The 14642-nt window shown below is 45.6% G+C and overlaps 1 protein-coding gene across 4 annotated transcripts in view; it reads left to right on the forward strand.

The window, feature by feature from the left end:
* Nucleotides 1–14642, forward strand: part of SLC35A3 (solute carrier family 35 member A3) — a 69510-nt gene that overhangs the window by 40606 nt on the left and 14262 nt on the right. The gene's annotated exons all lie outside the window — the stretch shown is intronic.

Consider the following 14642-nt stretch of genomic DNA (forward strand, 5'->3'; position numbering starts at 1 on the left):
TTGGATCAGAGACAACATCTGGGTCACCAGGCACTAGGAAGTTAGTTAGATCATGCGCAGTGCGTGATATAACTAACTTGTCTCTGCAGCACTGACAGGTTATAAGGTATAGCAGTGTTCCTGCATTACTATCTCTATATATATAAAACTGTATGTATGTGTGTCACCAACCAATCACGAAGCATCTTTCATTTCACCAGAGCTGTTCAAAAGAAGCTGAGCTGTGATTGGTTGCTATGAGCAACAGTTTTCCTTGCAACCAATCACTAAGCATCTCTCATTTCACCATAGCTGGTTAAAAGAAGCTGAGCTGTGATTGGTTGCTATGAGGAAGTTTTCCCACTTGACAACACCTCAGCGGACACTGACATGGTGGGAGAAATCTAGCATCCCTGGGAACATAAGCTCCCAGCCATTGTCTGCCCCCCAGAAAGGAGCACAGAGCACATGACAGAAATGAATGTGGGATATTAGGGGTAGTAGTCTGGCAGCTGTGACGGGATGATGTGGGATATTAGTGGTAGTTGTCTGGTGGCTCTGGCTGACGGGATGATGTGGGATATTAGGCGTAGTAGTCCTGTGGCTTTGGGTGACGGGACAATGTGGGATATTAGGGGTAGTAGTCTGGTAGCTCTGGCTGAAGGGACGATGAGGGATATTATAGTGAATGTGGCTATGCAGAGTGGGCGGGGCTCTACACTCAGAGAGAGAGATATATATATATATATATATATATATATATATATATTAATTATAATTTGTTATAACTAGAGTTGAGCGACTTTGGTCGGATCGGGTTTCGTGAAACCCGAATGAAACAAAATAAGTTTCAGATGAAACTCGTCCGACTAGAGCAAAAAAAGTCGGAGTTTGTTTTGCTCTAGTCGGACGAGTTTCATCTGAAACTTATTTTGTTTCATTCGGGTTTCACGAAACCCGATCCGACCAAAGTCGCTCAACTCTAGTTATAACTAGCCGTAGTTAGTTACTATGCCCGGGCAGCGCCGGGCTCTTCAGCTAGTACCTTATAACTGCGATCAGACTGCAGAAAGTGAAAGTCCTATCCTATGGAGGGACTAAGTAAAAAATCAAAAAAAAGGAAAGTTTGTGAATTTTAAAAAATAAATAAAAAAATCACAAAATAATGATAAAAGTATGTGTATATACAGCTCTGGCAAAAATTAAGAGACCACTGCACAGTTTTATAAAAATCAGCTTCTCTACAAGTCTGGCAGCCATTCCATTCCAGTGTCAGTTGAATTCCAACCAGAGTACACCTCATTCTACTTAATGTGCTTCTGATTAGGTGATCACCTGAACCAAAGCTTATTTAACGAAGGAAAGTGTAGAAAACCCTGCTGTGGTGTTCACAATCCCCTTGCAATAGGACAAGCTGGATGGCAAAACAAGTGCTAGTAATATCCCAAAAGTAATAGGAATGAAAAAAAATAACTTTTAACCATACCAAAGGAGTTGAAAAGAAAAGTCTTGAATGAGGAAAAGAAGGGCTCAATTCTGGCATTAATAGCAGAGGGATACAGTGAATGTCATGTTGCCTCCATCCTTAAAATTTCTGAGACGGCAGTCCATTACAACAAGGTCAAGCAGCAGACATTGGTGACAACAAAGCTACAGACCAGCAGAGAGCGAAAACTACTCTCCACTGACCGGCATGACCGTCCTCTTATTCGAATCTCACGCAGCAACCGCAGGATGACATGGGAAAAAAAAAAAAATAAAAGCACCTACACATTTGGTATCGCTGCGTCCCCCTTTAGTGAACACCGCAATAAAAATAAAGCATTGGGGTTTTTTTGCTTCTTTTTTTATCATACAGCTGAACATAAAGTAGAATAAAACGCAATCAAAAAGATGAATGTAAATAAAAATGGTATAGCTGAAACAGTTATTTTGTCCCGCAAAAATATAGCTGCCATACAGCTAAATCAGACGAAAAAATAGTTACAGCTCTCAGAATAAAGCAAGGCAGAAATAATTACCGGTATTTTTTCTATAAAATAGTTTTTGTGTAAAAGGGCCGAAACATAAAAACATATAAATGGGGTGTTGCTATAATTGTACGGACCCGAAGAATAAAGGTTCCGTATTTTACCATACGCGGAACGGCTTTAAAAAAAAAAAAACCCCAAAAAACAATTCCTGTATTGTTGGTTTTTGTTTATTCTGCCTCCCAAAAATCGGAATAGAAAGTGATCAAAAAAAGTCATGAGCCCGAAAATGGTACCAATAAAAAAACGTAAGCTCGTCTCAGCAGACGTGCCCTCATATGACTTTGTCAACTGAAATATGGAAAAATTATAGCTCTCAAATTATGGTGATGTGCAATAAAAAGCATCTTTTAGTGTGTGACAGCAGCCAAACAGAAAAAACGGATATAAATGTGGTATCGCTGTAATCTCATTGAGCCGAAGAATAAAGTCGTCTGATCACACATGCCGCACAAGGAGCGGCGTAAACATTACCAATTCTTCACATGCTATTTTTTTTTTTTTTTTTCATTCTGCCTCCCAAAGATCGCAGTAAGGCTCGGTGCACATTTATCCTGCGCTGAGCACTTACACCGGGGTTTCCGTGTAAATCACTGAAACGTGTGATTCAAACAGAACTCACAGAGGAAGATTCCCTATAATGAGGCACTATAATGGAGCCACTGTGGACGCTGTCTGACCTCTGATCCGGCGGTGTCTGTCTTTTTATTAGGATTGCAGAAGTGCCGTCGGCCACAGTTTTCTGCACCAGAGTAAGGGTATATGCCCACGATCAGTAGTTGCTGCTGGTTTGATGCTGCGTATTTATGCAGCGTCAAACCTGCAGTGAGTGGCTGTGACAGCATAGTGGATTGGGAATAAATCCCATGTCCACTATGCATACACAGACGTCTGCGGCTCACCTGCGGAGACTAATATGCAGCGCATCTTTTCAGACTGCAGCATGTCAATTTCTCTTGTGGAGAAGAAAGTCTCCGCAAGAGAAATATCACCAATAGAATGTATTGGATGCTGGAAATCAGCATGGTTCTGTGAACACATGATTTACCTGTGTTCAATAGAAAGCAGCACTTTGGCCGCTACAAACATACCTGCTGTGAGCCTAAACAGTATTTACCCCCACATATGGGGTATTTACGTACTGAGGAGAAATTGAACAACAAATTGTATGGTGCAATTTCTCCTGTTACCCTTGTGAAAATGCGAAATTTGGGGCTAAAACATTTTTTTTTTTTTTTTGGTGGGAGGGGTTCATGGCTCAATGTTATAAACTTTTGTGAAGCACCTACTAGGGTTTCAAGGTGCTCACCACTATCTAGATAAGTTCCTTTGAGGGATCTAGTTTCCAAAATGGTGTCACTTGAGGGGGGTTTCCACTGTTTAGGCACATCAGGGGCTCTCCAAATGCGACATGGCGTCCCCTAATTATTCCAGCAAATCTTTGCATTCAAAAAGTCAAATGGCGCTCCTTCCCTTCCAAGCTCTGCCGTGCACCTCAAACCATAGTTTTCACCCCACATATGGGCTATCAGGTTACTCAGGAGAAAACGCACAACAAATTTTGCGGTCCATTTTTTTCCTGTTACCCTTGTGAATGGTGTCACTTTTGGGTATTTGCTGTCGTATAGATCCCTCAAAGCCACTTCAAATGTGGTGTGGTCCCTTTAACCCCTTCCCGACCAATGACGCCACATAGGCGTCATGAAAACTGGTGCCAATCTGACCAGTGACGCCTATGTGGTGTCATGACTTTAAAGCCCCCCTGCGGCTCGGGTGACCGGGGTCACTGAAAGGTCACCTGACCCGCAGATACAGGGGGCTTTGTTCTTCACCATAGGGGGCGTGTCTTCGCCCCCACGTGGCTGCGATCGCTCTGATTGGCTGTTAAAAGTGAAACAGCCAATCAGAGCGATAGTAATATTTCATCAATGAAAATTGATGAAATATTACAATCCAGCCATGGCCAATGCTAAAATAGCATTGGACATGGCTGGAGACACTAAGTTAACCCCCCCCGCCGACTGACGGCGCTGATCGGGCGCCGCCACCGACTGACGGCGGCAATTGGCCGCCGCTGTCACAATCTGCCCCGCTCCCCCCCACCTTCCGATCCCCCCCCCCACCACACGATACTCACTAACCCCCCCCGGCCGTCCTGGTGTCCGGCCGTCCCGGTCCATGGGTGCCGCCATCTTGTAAAATGGCGGGCGCATGCGCAGTGCGCCCGCCGGCATTTCCCTGCGGCAGATTCAACCTGTCTTATGAGGAAAGGTTGCAGGATTTGGGAATGTTTAGTTTGCAAAAGAGAAGACTGAGAGGAGACTTAATAGCTGTCTACAAATATCTAAAGGGCTGTCACATTGTAGAAGGATCAACTTTATTCTCATTTGCACAAGGAAAGACTAGAAGCAATGGGATGAAACTGAATGGGAGGAGACACAGATTAGATATTAGAAAAAACTTTTTGACTGTTAGAGTGATCAATGAGTGGAACAGGCTGCCACGAGAAGTGGTGAGTTCTCCTGCAATGGAAGTCTTCAAACAGCGGCTGGACAGACATCTGACTGGGATGATTTAGCGAATCCTGCTTTGAGCAGGGGGTTGGACCAGATGGCCCAGGAGGTCCCTTCCAACTCTACGATTCTATGATCACTGTGATAAACTCTCATAGTGATCAAAATAAAAAAAAGTAAATCACCGCCCCCCTTATCACCCCCCATAGGGACAAATAATAAAATATTTTTATTTTTCAATTAGGGTTAGAAATAGGGTTAGGGTTAGGGCTGGGCTAGGGTTAGGGGTGGGTTGGGATTAGGGTTAGGTTTGTGATTAGGGTTAGAGTTGGTATTAGGGTTAGGGGTGTGTTGGGGTTATGATTAGGGTTGGGATTAGGATTAGGGGTGTGTTGGGGTTAGGGTTGGAGATAGAATTGAGGGGTTTCCACTGTTTAGGCACATCAGGGGGTCTCCAAACACGACATGGCGCCACCACTTATTCCAGCAAATTTTGCGTTCAAAAAGTCGAACAGTGCTGCCTCCATTCCGAGCCTCAACGTGTGCCCAAACAGTGGTTTACCCCCACATATGGGGTATCAGTGTACTCAGGAAAAATTGCACAAGAACTTTGGGGGTCTAATTTCTCCTGTTACCCTTGGGAAAATTAAAAATTGGGGGCTAAAAAATAATTTTTGTGGAGAAAAAATTATTTTTTATTTTCACGGCTCTGCGTTATAAACTTCTGTGAAGCACTTGGGGGTTCAACGTGCTCACCACGCATCTAGATTAGTTCCTTGGGTGGTCTAGTTTCCAAAATGGGGTCATTTGTGGGGGGTTTCCACTATTTAGATACATCAGGGGCTCTGCAAATGTAACATGACGCCCGCAGATCACTCCATCAAGTCGACATTTCAAAATGTCACTACTTCCCTTCCAAGCCCCAACGTGTGCCCAAACAGTGGTCGCTCCCCCACTTATGGGGTACCAGCGTACTCAGGACAAACTAGACAACAGCTTTTGGGGTCCAATTTATCTTATTACCCTTGTGAAAATAAAAAATAGTGGGTTAAAATTCATTTTTTTGAGGGAAAAAATATTTTTTATTTTCACGGTTCTGCGTTATAAACTTCTGTGAAGTACTTGGGGGTTCAGAGTGCTCACCACACATCTAGATAAGCTCCTTAGGGGGTCTAGTTTCCAAAATGGGGTCACTTGTGGGGGAGCTCCAATGTTTAGGCACACAGGGGCTCTCCAAACACGACATGGTGTCCGCTAACGATTGGAGCTAAATAGCGCTCCTTCCCTTCCGGGCCCTGCCATGCGCCTAAACAGTGGTTTATGACCACATATGAGGTATCGGTGTACTCAGGAGAAATTGACCAACAAATTTTAGGATCCATTTTATCCTGTTGCCCATATAAAAATGAAAAAACTGAGGCTAAAAGAACATTTTTGTGAAAAAAAAAGTACTTTTTTTTTTTTTACGGATCAATTTGTGAAGCACCTGGGTGTTCAAATTGCTCATTATGCATCTAGATAAGTTCCTTGGAGGGTCTAGTTTCCAAAATGCGGTCATTTGTGGGGGAGCTCCAATGTTTAGGCACACAGGGGCTCTCCAAACGCGACATGGCAACCGCTAAATATTCCAGCATATTTTCCATTCAAAGAGTCAAATGGCACTCCTTCCTTTCTGAGCCCTGCCGTGCGCACAAACAGTGGTTTATGACCACATATGAGGTATCTGTGTACTCAGGAGAAATTGCCCAACAAATTTTAGGATCCATTTTATCCTGTTACCCACGTGAAAATGAAAAAATTGATGCTAAAAGAAAATTTTTGTTGGAAAAATTAAAACGTCCATTTTTTCCTTCCACGTTGCTTTAGTTCCTGTGAAGCACCTGAAGGGTTAATAATCTTCTTGAATGTAGTTTTGAGTAGCTTGAGGGGTGCAGTTTTTAGAATGGTGTCTCTTTTGGGTATTTTCTGCCATATTGACCCCTCAAAGTGACTTCAAATGTGAGGTGGTCCCTAAAAAAAATGGTTTTGTAAATTTTGTTGTAAAAATGAGAAATCGCTGGTCAACTTTTAACCCTTATAACTCCCTAACAACAAAAAATGTTATTTCCAAAATTGTGCTGATGTAAAGTAGACATGTGGGAAATGTTATTTAGTAACTATTTTGTGTCACATACCTCTCTGGTTTAACAGAATAAAAATTCAAAATTTTAAAATTGCTAAATTTTTGCCAAATTTTCATTTCTTTCACAAATAAAAACATACAAAACAAAACAAACATAACAAAAATTATCGACCTAAATTTACCACTAACATGAAGCCCAATATGTCACGAAAAAACATTCTCAGCATTGCTAGGATCCGTTGAAGCGATCCAGAGTTATTACCTCATAAAGGGACACTGGTAGGAATTGCAAAAAACGGCCTGGTCATTAAGGTCAAAATAGGCTTGGTCATGAAGGGGTTAAAAAAAAATTTGTACATTTTGTTGGAAAAATGAGAAATTGCTGGTCAATTTTTAACCTTTACAACATCCTACCCAAAAAAAAAAAAAAAAAGTTTCAAAAATTGTGCTGATGTAAAGTGGAATGAAATGTGGGAAATGTCATTTATTAACCATTTTGTGTGACACCACTCTCTGATTTAAGGGCATAAAAATTAAGTTTGAAAGTTTTGCTAAATTTTCATCAAATTTTACATAAAAACGCAAGTCATATCGAATAAATTTTACAAGTATCATGAAGTACAATATGTCACGAGAAAACATTGTCTGAATTAGTGGAATTCATTGAAGCGTTCCAGAGTTTTTACCACATAAAGTGATGGTGGTCAGAATTGTAGAATTTGGCATGGACATGAAGGTAAAACAGGCTTGGGGGTGAAGGGGTTAAATATGCTGTTCTTGTATAGCGCCATCATATTGCACAGTGCTTAACACACAGCACTGTCCCTATTGGGGCTCACAATCTAAATTTCCTATCCATATGTCTTCGGAGTGTGGGCGTAAACAAATACAAACTCGGGGAGACCATACAAACTAATTGCAGACTTTAGACATCCCAATACCGAATACACCAGAAATTTGTCGTAAAAGACTTTGATAAGTCACTGTTGTATGTAGGACAAATCAGTCGTCTTTTAAGCACACAGGAGTACCAATATGGCGGCCAATTGGCAAAGAAGTTGTGAGAACTAGAGGAACTCCTAGGGTGGACCCTCTGGACCACGACAACAAACCTCCCTCGGGCGAGCTGACCTGGTGGACCACCCCTATACACAGGGAGCGTTAGGGGCAGGCCCAGGGGACACTATCGCCACGGCAGCTGATACCCAGGGGCGAACAACAGGAGTCACAACGGGAGACAGGGAGGACAGGCGGGAGGACTTACACGGCAGAGACACAGGAACACTGGCAGGACTGAGATGCAGGCACGGCTGTGACACGAGAACACGGACGGAATGGAGACACTGGCAGATATGCACGGCTGAGACACTGGAACAGGCGCAGGACAGAGACACTGGCTGGCAGACACGGCAGAGACACGAGAGCGCGGGCCAGTTGAAGACACTGGCTGGTAGGCACTAGGAGAGAGCAAAACAGAGGACGTAGGTAAGGACAGGGGATAGGCAGCAAGAGCTTGCGTCAGAGAAGGCAGAGAGCGCAGGGAGACGTGGGGCCAGAATCACTTGTGGGGCACAAATGACAGTCAGGCAAAGCCAGGAGGAAGAGGTGGCCTGATACAGCAGAGTGCGTGGCGGGACTTCCGGTTCATGGTCCGATGGGACTGGAAGCGGGTGTAGGAGATCTGAGGGTAGCTGCCTAGGGACCTTGTTCTTGGCACAAGACAGACAGGAGGCTATAAAGCTTTGGACATCTTGGAGAAGGTTTGGCCACCAGTAGTAGTGGGACACGAGGATGAGTCTTTTTGAGGCCAACATGACTTGCAAGTTTGGAGGCATTTCCCCAGTGCAAGACTCGCCTCCTGTTGTACTCTGGAACGAAAGTTTTACCCGGAGGTAGAGAAGTTAGACTGACAGGTGTTACCGTGATGACCTTGGAAGAGTCCATGATGTGCGTGGGTTCTTCCTCTGTATCCACTGACAAAAAGGACCTGGACAACGCGTCAGCCTTGAGGTTCTTATTACCGGGACGGAAGTGAAGCTCAAAATCAAAACGGGCAAAGAACAGGGACCATCTAGCTTGCCAGGGGTTAAGTCTCTGTGCCGATTGGATGTATGCCAAGTTCTTATGGTCCATATAGATCTTAAAAGTATGTACGGCGGCTCCCTCCAAGAAGTACCTCCACTCCTCTAACACCAACTTGATGGCCAACAGCTCCCTGTCACCAAAGGAATAGTTCCGTTCCGAGGTAGAGAATGTCTTGGAGAAGAAACCGCTGGTAACAAGCCGCCTGGAGGAAGACCGCTGAGAAAGTACCACTCCGGCCCCAGTGGCTGAGGCATCTACATCAAGAATAAAAGCTTTGTTAGCCTATGGATGATAGAGTACAGGAGCTGTGGTGAAGGCTTGTTTCAGGGACAGGAAGGCGTTTTCGGCCTCCGACGATCAATCATGAGGGTTGCCCCCGTTACGAGTCAGAGAGGAGATGGGGCCGGTCAGCGGAGGAAAGTGAGGGATGAACTGCCCGTAGTAATTTGCGAAACCAAGAAATCGCTGAATTGCCTTGACACCATGAGGACGCGGCCAATTGAGCACGGCGAACACCTTCTGTGGGTCCATGCATAAGCCTGAGTCAGAGATGATGTAACCCAAGAACGGGAGAGACGACTGTTCAAAGGCGCACTTCTCAAGCTTAGCATTAAGACTATTCTCCCTCAGGCGCAGCAGTACTTGACGGACGTTTTTTCTATGGGTAGGCAGATCCGGAGATAAAACGAGAATATCGTACCACCACACGAGTACAATAGATCTCGGAAAATATCATTCACAAATTCCTGGAACACTGCAGGGACATTGCACAAGCCGAAGGGCATGACCAAATAATCATAGTGCCCGTCCCTGGTGTTAAAAGTGGTCTTCCACTCCTCTCCGGAGAGGATATGGATTAGATTGTAGGTCCCACGGAGATCCAGTTTAGTGAAGATTCATGCTCCCCGCAGTCGGTCGTACTCTGTCATGGCTTGGGACTCGAGAGGATTCAGTGGATAAATTCGGCCCCTGGGCGGAGTAGAGCCTGGAACCAGATCGATCGGGCAATCATATGGACAATGCGGGGGCAGGCTCTCCACCTCCTTCTTGTTGAAGACGTCCACGAAGGACCAGTAGGCCGAAGGCAAGTCTGCAGGCACCGTGGTAGGCGAGAAGACTTTACTGGCTGAACGGGAAGCAGGCACTTTGTCTGGCAGGATTGACCCCAACGTAGAATGTCACCAGATCGCCAATCAAGGATGGATTCGTGAGTTCCTAACCAAGGAAGGCCTAGGAGGAACGTATAGGACAACGAGGGCAGCACGTAGAAGGCTATCTTCTCCCGATGCAAGGCTCCGATCTGTAGCTCCACCTCCTCGGTGACCAAGGTGACTGTCTCCTGCAAATGCATACCGTCGACCGAAGCTATCCGCCGAGGAGTCTCCAGGGACCTGACAGGAATCTGAAATTTTGTGACCGCGTCGAGCTGGATGAAGTTCCCTGCTGCTCCAGAATCTATATAGGCCATCTCCGAGAAGTGACTAAAACCCAGATTCAATAAAACAGAGGGTCAAGGGTAGAGAGGTATCACTGACATCTAGGGAGGGCCTCCCTTGCCTGTCCTAGGTGGAAGCCTCTCCGGACAAGAATGCAGAAGATGGGAGGCGCTGCCACAATAGACGCAGAGACCCTGTGCGAGTCTGTCTTTACGGCGCTGCTCTGCCGGCTTGAGACGATCTACCTGCATGGGCTCTGGTGCCAAGGTCGCAGAGGCGAGTCGCAAGTGGGGGGGCTGCATGTAGCCGTACATAGACGGGGAAGTCTTCTCTCCCTTGCAGCTTCTCGGGAACGTTCCTGGAAGCGCAAGTCAATGCGAGTTACCAGGGAAATGGGATCCTCCAAAGACGTTGGTCTCGCTCCCAGAGGGGGTTCATCCAGGCCAAAGCCTCGCCCTCCAAGTGCGACACCACAAAGGCCACCTTAGCTCGGTCGGTGGGGTATTGTTGTGGCAGCAATTCAAAATGTAATTGGCAATGGTTTAGGAACCCCCAACACAATTTGGGATCTCCGCTATACCGCGGAGGTTTAGCCAAACGGGGCGGTGGGTGTGGAGCCGGAGTCTGGGCAGGGGCTGAGGCGACGGACTGTAGAGAGAGAAGTCGGTTATCTACCAAGGCCATATAATTAAGGATGTGGGATTGGGTGTCGCATTGCTGGGCAAGTTCCTGCTGGAGACTGGCTAGCTGGGACGCGTTCCCCGGATCAGAGGGCTGTAACGCCGATAAACGGGACTCCATGGTCTCTAAAAAAGCCATGATCCTGGTCTGATTTTCTCGTAGGAACACCAGTTCCTTTTGGGAGGAGGCTGAGGTACCAGCGGGGTCCATGGCCTGACTGTACTGTGAGAACTAGAGGAACTCCTAGGGTGGACCCGCTGGACCGTGACAACGAACCTCCTTCAGGCTAGCTGACCTGGTGGACCACCACGGCAGCTGGAACCCAGGGGTGAACAACAGGAGTCACAGCGGGAGACGGGGAGGACAGGCGGGAGGATGGACACGGCAGAGACACTGGAACACGGGCAGGACTGAGATGCGGGCAGGACTGAGATGCAGGCAGGCACGGCTGTGACACGAGAACATGGACGGAATGGAGACACTGGCAGACAGGCACAGCTGAGACACGGGAACACGGTCAGGATGGAGACACTGGTTGGCAGACATGGCAGAGACACGAGAGCGCGGGCAGGTTGGAGACACTGGCTGATAAGCACTAGGAGAGAGCAAAATGCAGGGCGTAGGTAAGGACAGGGGATAGGCAGAGAAGACAGCGCAGGGAGACGTGGGGCACAAATGACAGTCAGGCATATCCAGGAGGAAGAGGCAGACTGATAAGCAGAGTGCGCAGCAGGACTTCCGGGTCAGGGTCCTCCAGGGGCATAGAGCAGGCTGGAAGGAGTGGCAGACATCACAGAGAGAGGTGTGCGCATGCACCGCTGAACCCAGTGCGCGCGCACCCGACAGACAGGAGCCGGAGCAAGCGCCAGGATGCCGAGTACCAGTAAGTGTGCCAGGGCTCGGGGGGGCGGCGGCATGACAGGCGGCAGTGTGACAGAAGTGTAAGAGCGATGGGTGCTCAAATGGACTCTCCCCCAGGATGTTGAAAGTTTTAAATGCTGCCATCATTGTTTGACAGGAGCATTTCAGCAGGATAAACAGCAGAGTTCAAAGCCTGCTTTGATCTTTATCCTGTGTACTGCACACCCCCTGACCCACTACATAATGGATATGTACATCATGGAGTTTGTTTAGAAATAATTTCAGCCATCCAACGCTCATTCACCGGGTGGCTGTCAGCCTGTTTACACTGCCCAATTATTGGAAAACAAGCGTAGGAACAGTCGGCCCGTGTAAAGTCACCCATACAAACTTCTACAGCAGCAAAATGGTAGAATATTTTTAATGAACACTATTTAGAAAGCTGCTTAACTTTGCATTACGCGGGTTTTCCAGACACGCTGATAATTTCACATGGACTTTACCGTGAACTTATTTGCTGGTAAAATTCTTCAGCGTTCCTGAGCTGTCACATGTGGGCCATGATCTCCAGCTCGTTACATCTGGTTACAGCCGTTCAAAGCGCAGAACACAGCGATTTCCTGACAATGCTTGGAACGGCATGTAGCCGGTCAGTCGCGCACATGCTGGATTGTAAATACTGATGTCAGGGGGGTCCCTGGCCTGTGATTCTTGGCAAGTTGCGAGTGACTGGGGATGTGTACAGGGAGGGAGAGCAGAAGCCACAAAAATGGTTGAGGTCCCACAGAGAATAGGAAGCTTATCTAGAGGCCAGAGGTCCTAGTGGTGCCGGTCGTTCCTGAGTGGTACACTGGTATATATGGACACTTATCACACTCGTTGCTCGCCTACAGCACACTGATCCTGTGTGGTGCCAAGTGTCAGCACGCACGGCATTGACTGCAGAAGAGTCCCATGATGGTGCAGAGTAGGTGAAGTGGGAGACTGGTGCTCTGTAATAATGACTCATCCGCATTGAGCTGCCTTCTCTGAAGCATTTTGGTGAACAAGTGATCCAGCTCACCAATCAGAGCAACACTGACCATATCTAGTGCTTTGCAGGAGGAGCAGACGAGCACTGAGGGTTGAAGTATGTATGTCGGCTGTGGAGTTGAAACAACTTTGGCCGAGAACATAGAGCATGCTGTATATTGGGAAATGTAGTGTAGCGGCACGGAAAGAAAGCTAGCGGGGAGTCTAGATTGTGAATGACGACAATCCAGAAGGAAGGCTGAATGGGAACTTTTTAAATGATTCTGTAAGCAGGTTTTTGCTACATAATCTTATGGCAGCATGATGTAGAGACAGAGACCCTGATTCCAGTGATGTCACTTACTGGGCTGTGAGTTGTAGTTTTAATACAACCTATGTTTTATCAGCAAGAGATTGTAACACGATAAAGCCACATTCAGTATTCGGTCTGTATGTGTAAGACAAAATTAGGAGTGGAACAATCAGAGGAAAAGTATAATAGAAACACGTCCCCATTTCTGTATTTATCACCCACTCCTGGTTTTGACTTATAAAACATACATACTGATGTAAAATACTGAACAAATGGTGAATGTGGCCTAAGAGGCACATGCCTTGTGGTCCACCCTCATCCCCAGCAACGATTAGCAGCTCTCGGTCACTATACCTTGCACACAAAGTTGTGGTGTGAGCGGGTTATACAGGGCTCAACATCTGAACTCTGCTAGATTTGCAGCAGAGAAAACCATGACTCTCACAGTAAACTAAGTGATACATCGCTGGAATCAGGGTCTCAGTCCCTACATTATGCTGCTCCCGGATTACATAGAAAAAAACCTGACAGTCCCTTTTAACCCCTTAACGACCAGGGGTACGGTATTTCAGTTTTTGAATGTCCGTGTTTTGCTCCTCCTTCCCGAAGCCATAACTTTTTAATTTTTTTTTTTGTTAAATCGGCTTGTTTTTTGCGGGACAAGTTGTACATTTGAACAGCACCATTGGTTTTAACATATGGTGTACTGGAAAACGGGAAAAATATTCCAACCAAATTCCACTGTGTGTGTGTGTTTTTTTTTTTTTTGTTTGTTTTTTTGTTTTTTTTTTACAAAAATGTTCACTAAATGCGAAAACTGACCTGCCATTATGATTCTCCAGGTCATTACGAGTTCACAGACACCAAATGTCTAGGTTCTTTTTTTGTTTAAGTGGTAAAAAAAAAAAACATACAAAATTTGTTTAAAAAAAAAAAACATTTTCTGAGACCCATAGCGCCTCCATTTTTCGTGATCTCGGGTTGGGTGAGGGCTTATTTTTTGTGTGCCGCGCTAGCGTTTTTAATGATACCATTTTGTTGTAGATATGATCTTTTGATCACCCATTAGTGCATTTTATTGCAATGTAGTTGCGACCAAAAAAAAAGTAATTCTGGCGGTTTTAATCTTTTTTTTTTCTCGTTACACCATTTAGCGATCAGGTTAATTACGCCCAGTGTCGGAAAGGGGTTACACCTTTCACTCCCCCATCCCCGAGCCTATTTTTACCTTCATGACCAGGCCAAATTTTACGACTCCAACCACTGTCCCTTTATGAGGTAATAACTTTGGAGCGCTTCAATGGATCCCAGTGATTCTGAGACTGTTTTCTCGTGACATATTGTACTTCATGATGGTGGTAAAACTTGTTCGCTACGACTTGCATTTATTTATGAAAATATCAGAAATTTTGTGAAAATTTTTAAAATGTTGCTCTTTTCAAACTTTTAATTCTTATGCCCTTAAATCAAAGAGGCATTTCTCACAAAATAGTTAATAACATTTAAGAGGCAGAATGAACAAAAAACAGCAATTCTGGATTTTTTTTTTCTTTCTCTGGGGGAGTGAGTGTTATGCCGTTCCACGCGTGGTAAAATTGATAGCTTTGGTAT

Source organism: Dendrobates tinctorius, unplaced genomic scaffold, assembly GCF_039654945.1.
Source record: "Dendrobates tinctorius isolate UK_male_01 unplaced genomic scaffold, ASM3965494v1 ptg000029l, whole genome shotgun sequence".
Lineage (NCBI taxonomy): Eukaryota > Metazoa > Chordata > Amphibia > Anura > Dendrobatidae > Dendrobates > Dendrobates tinctorius.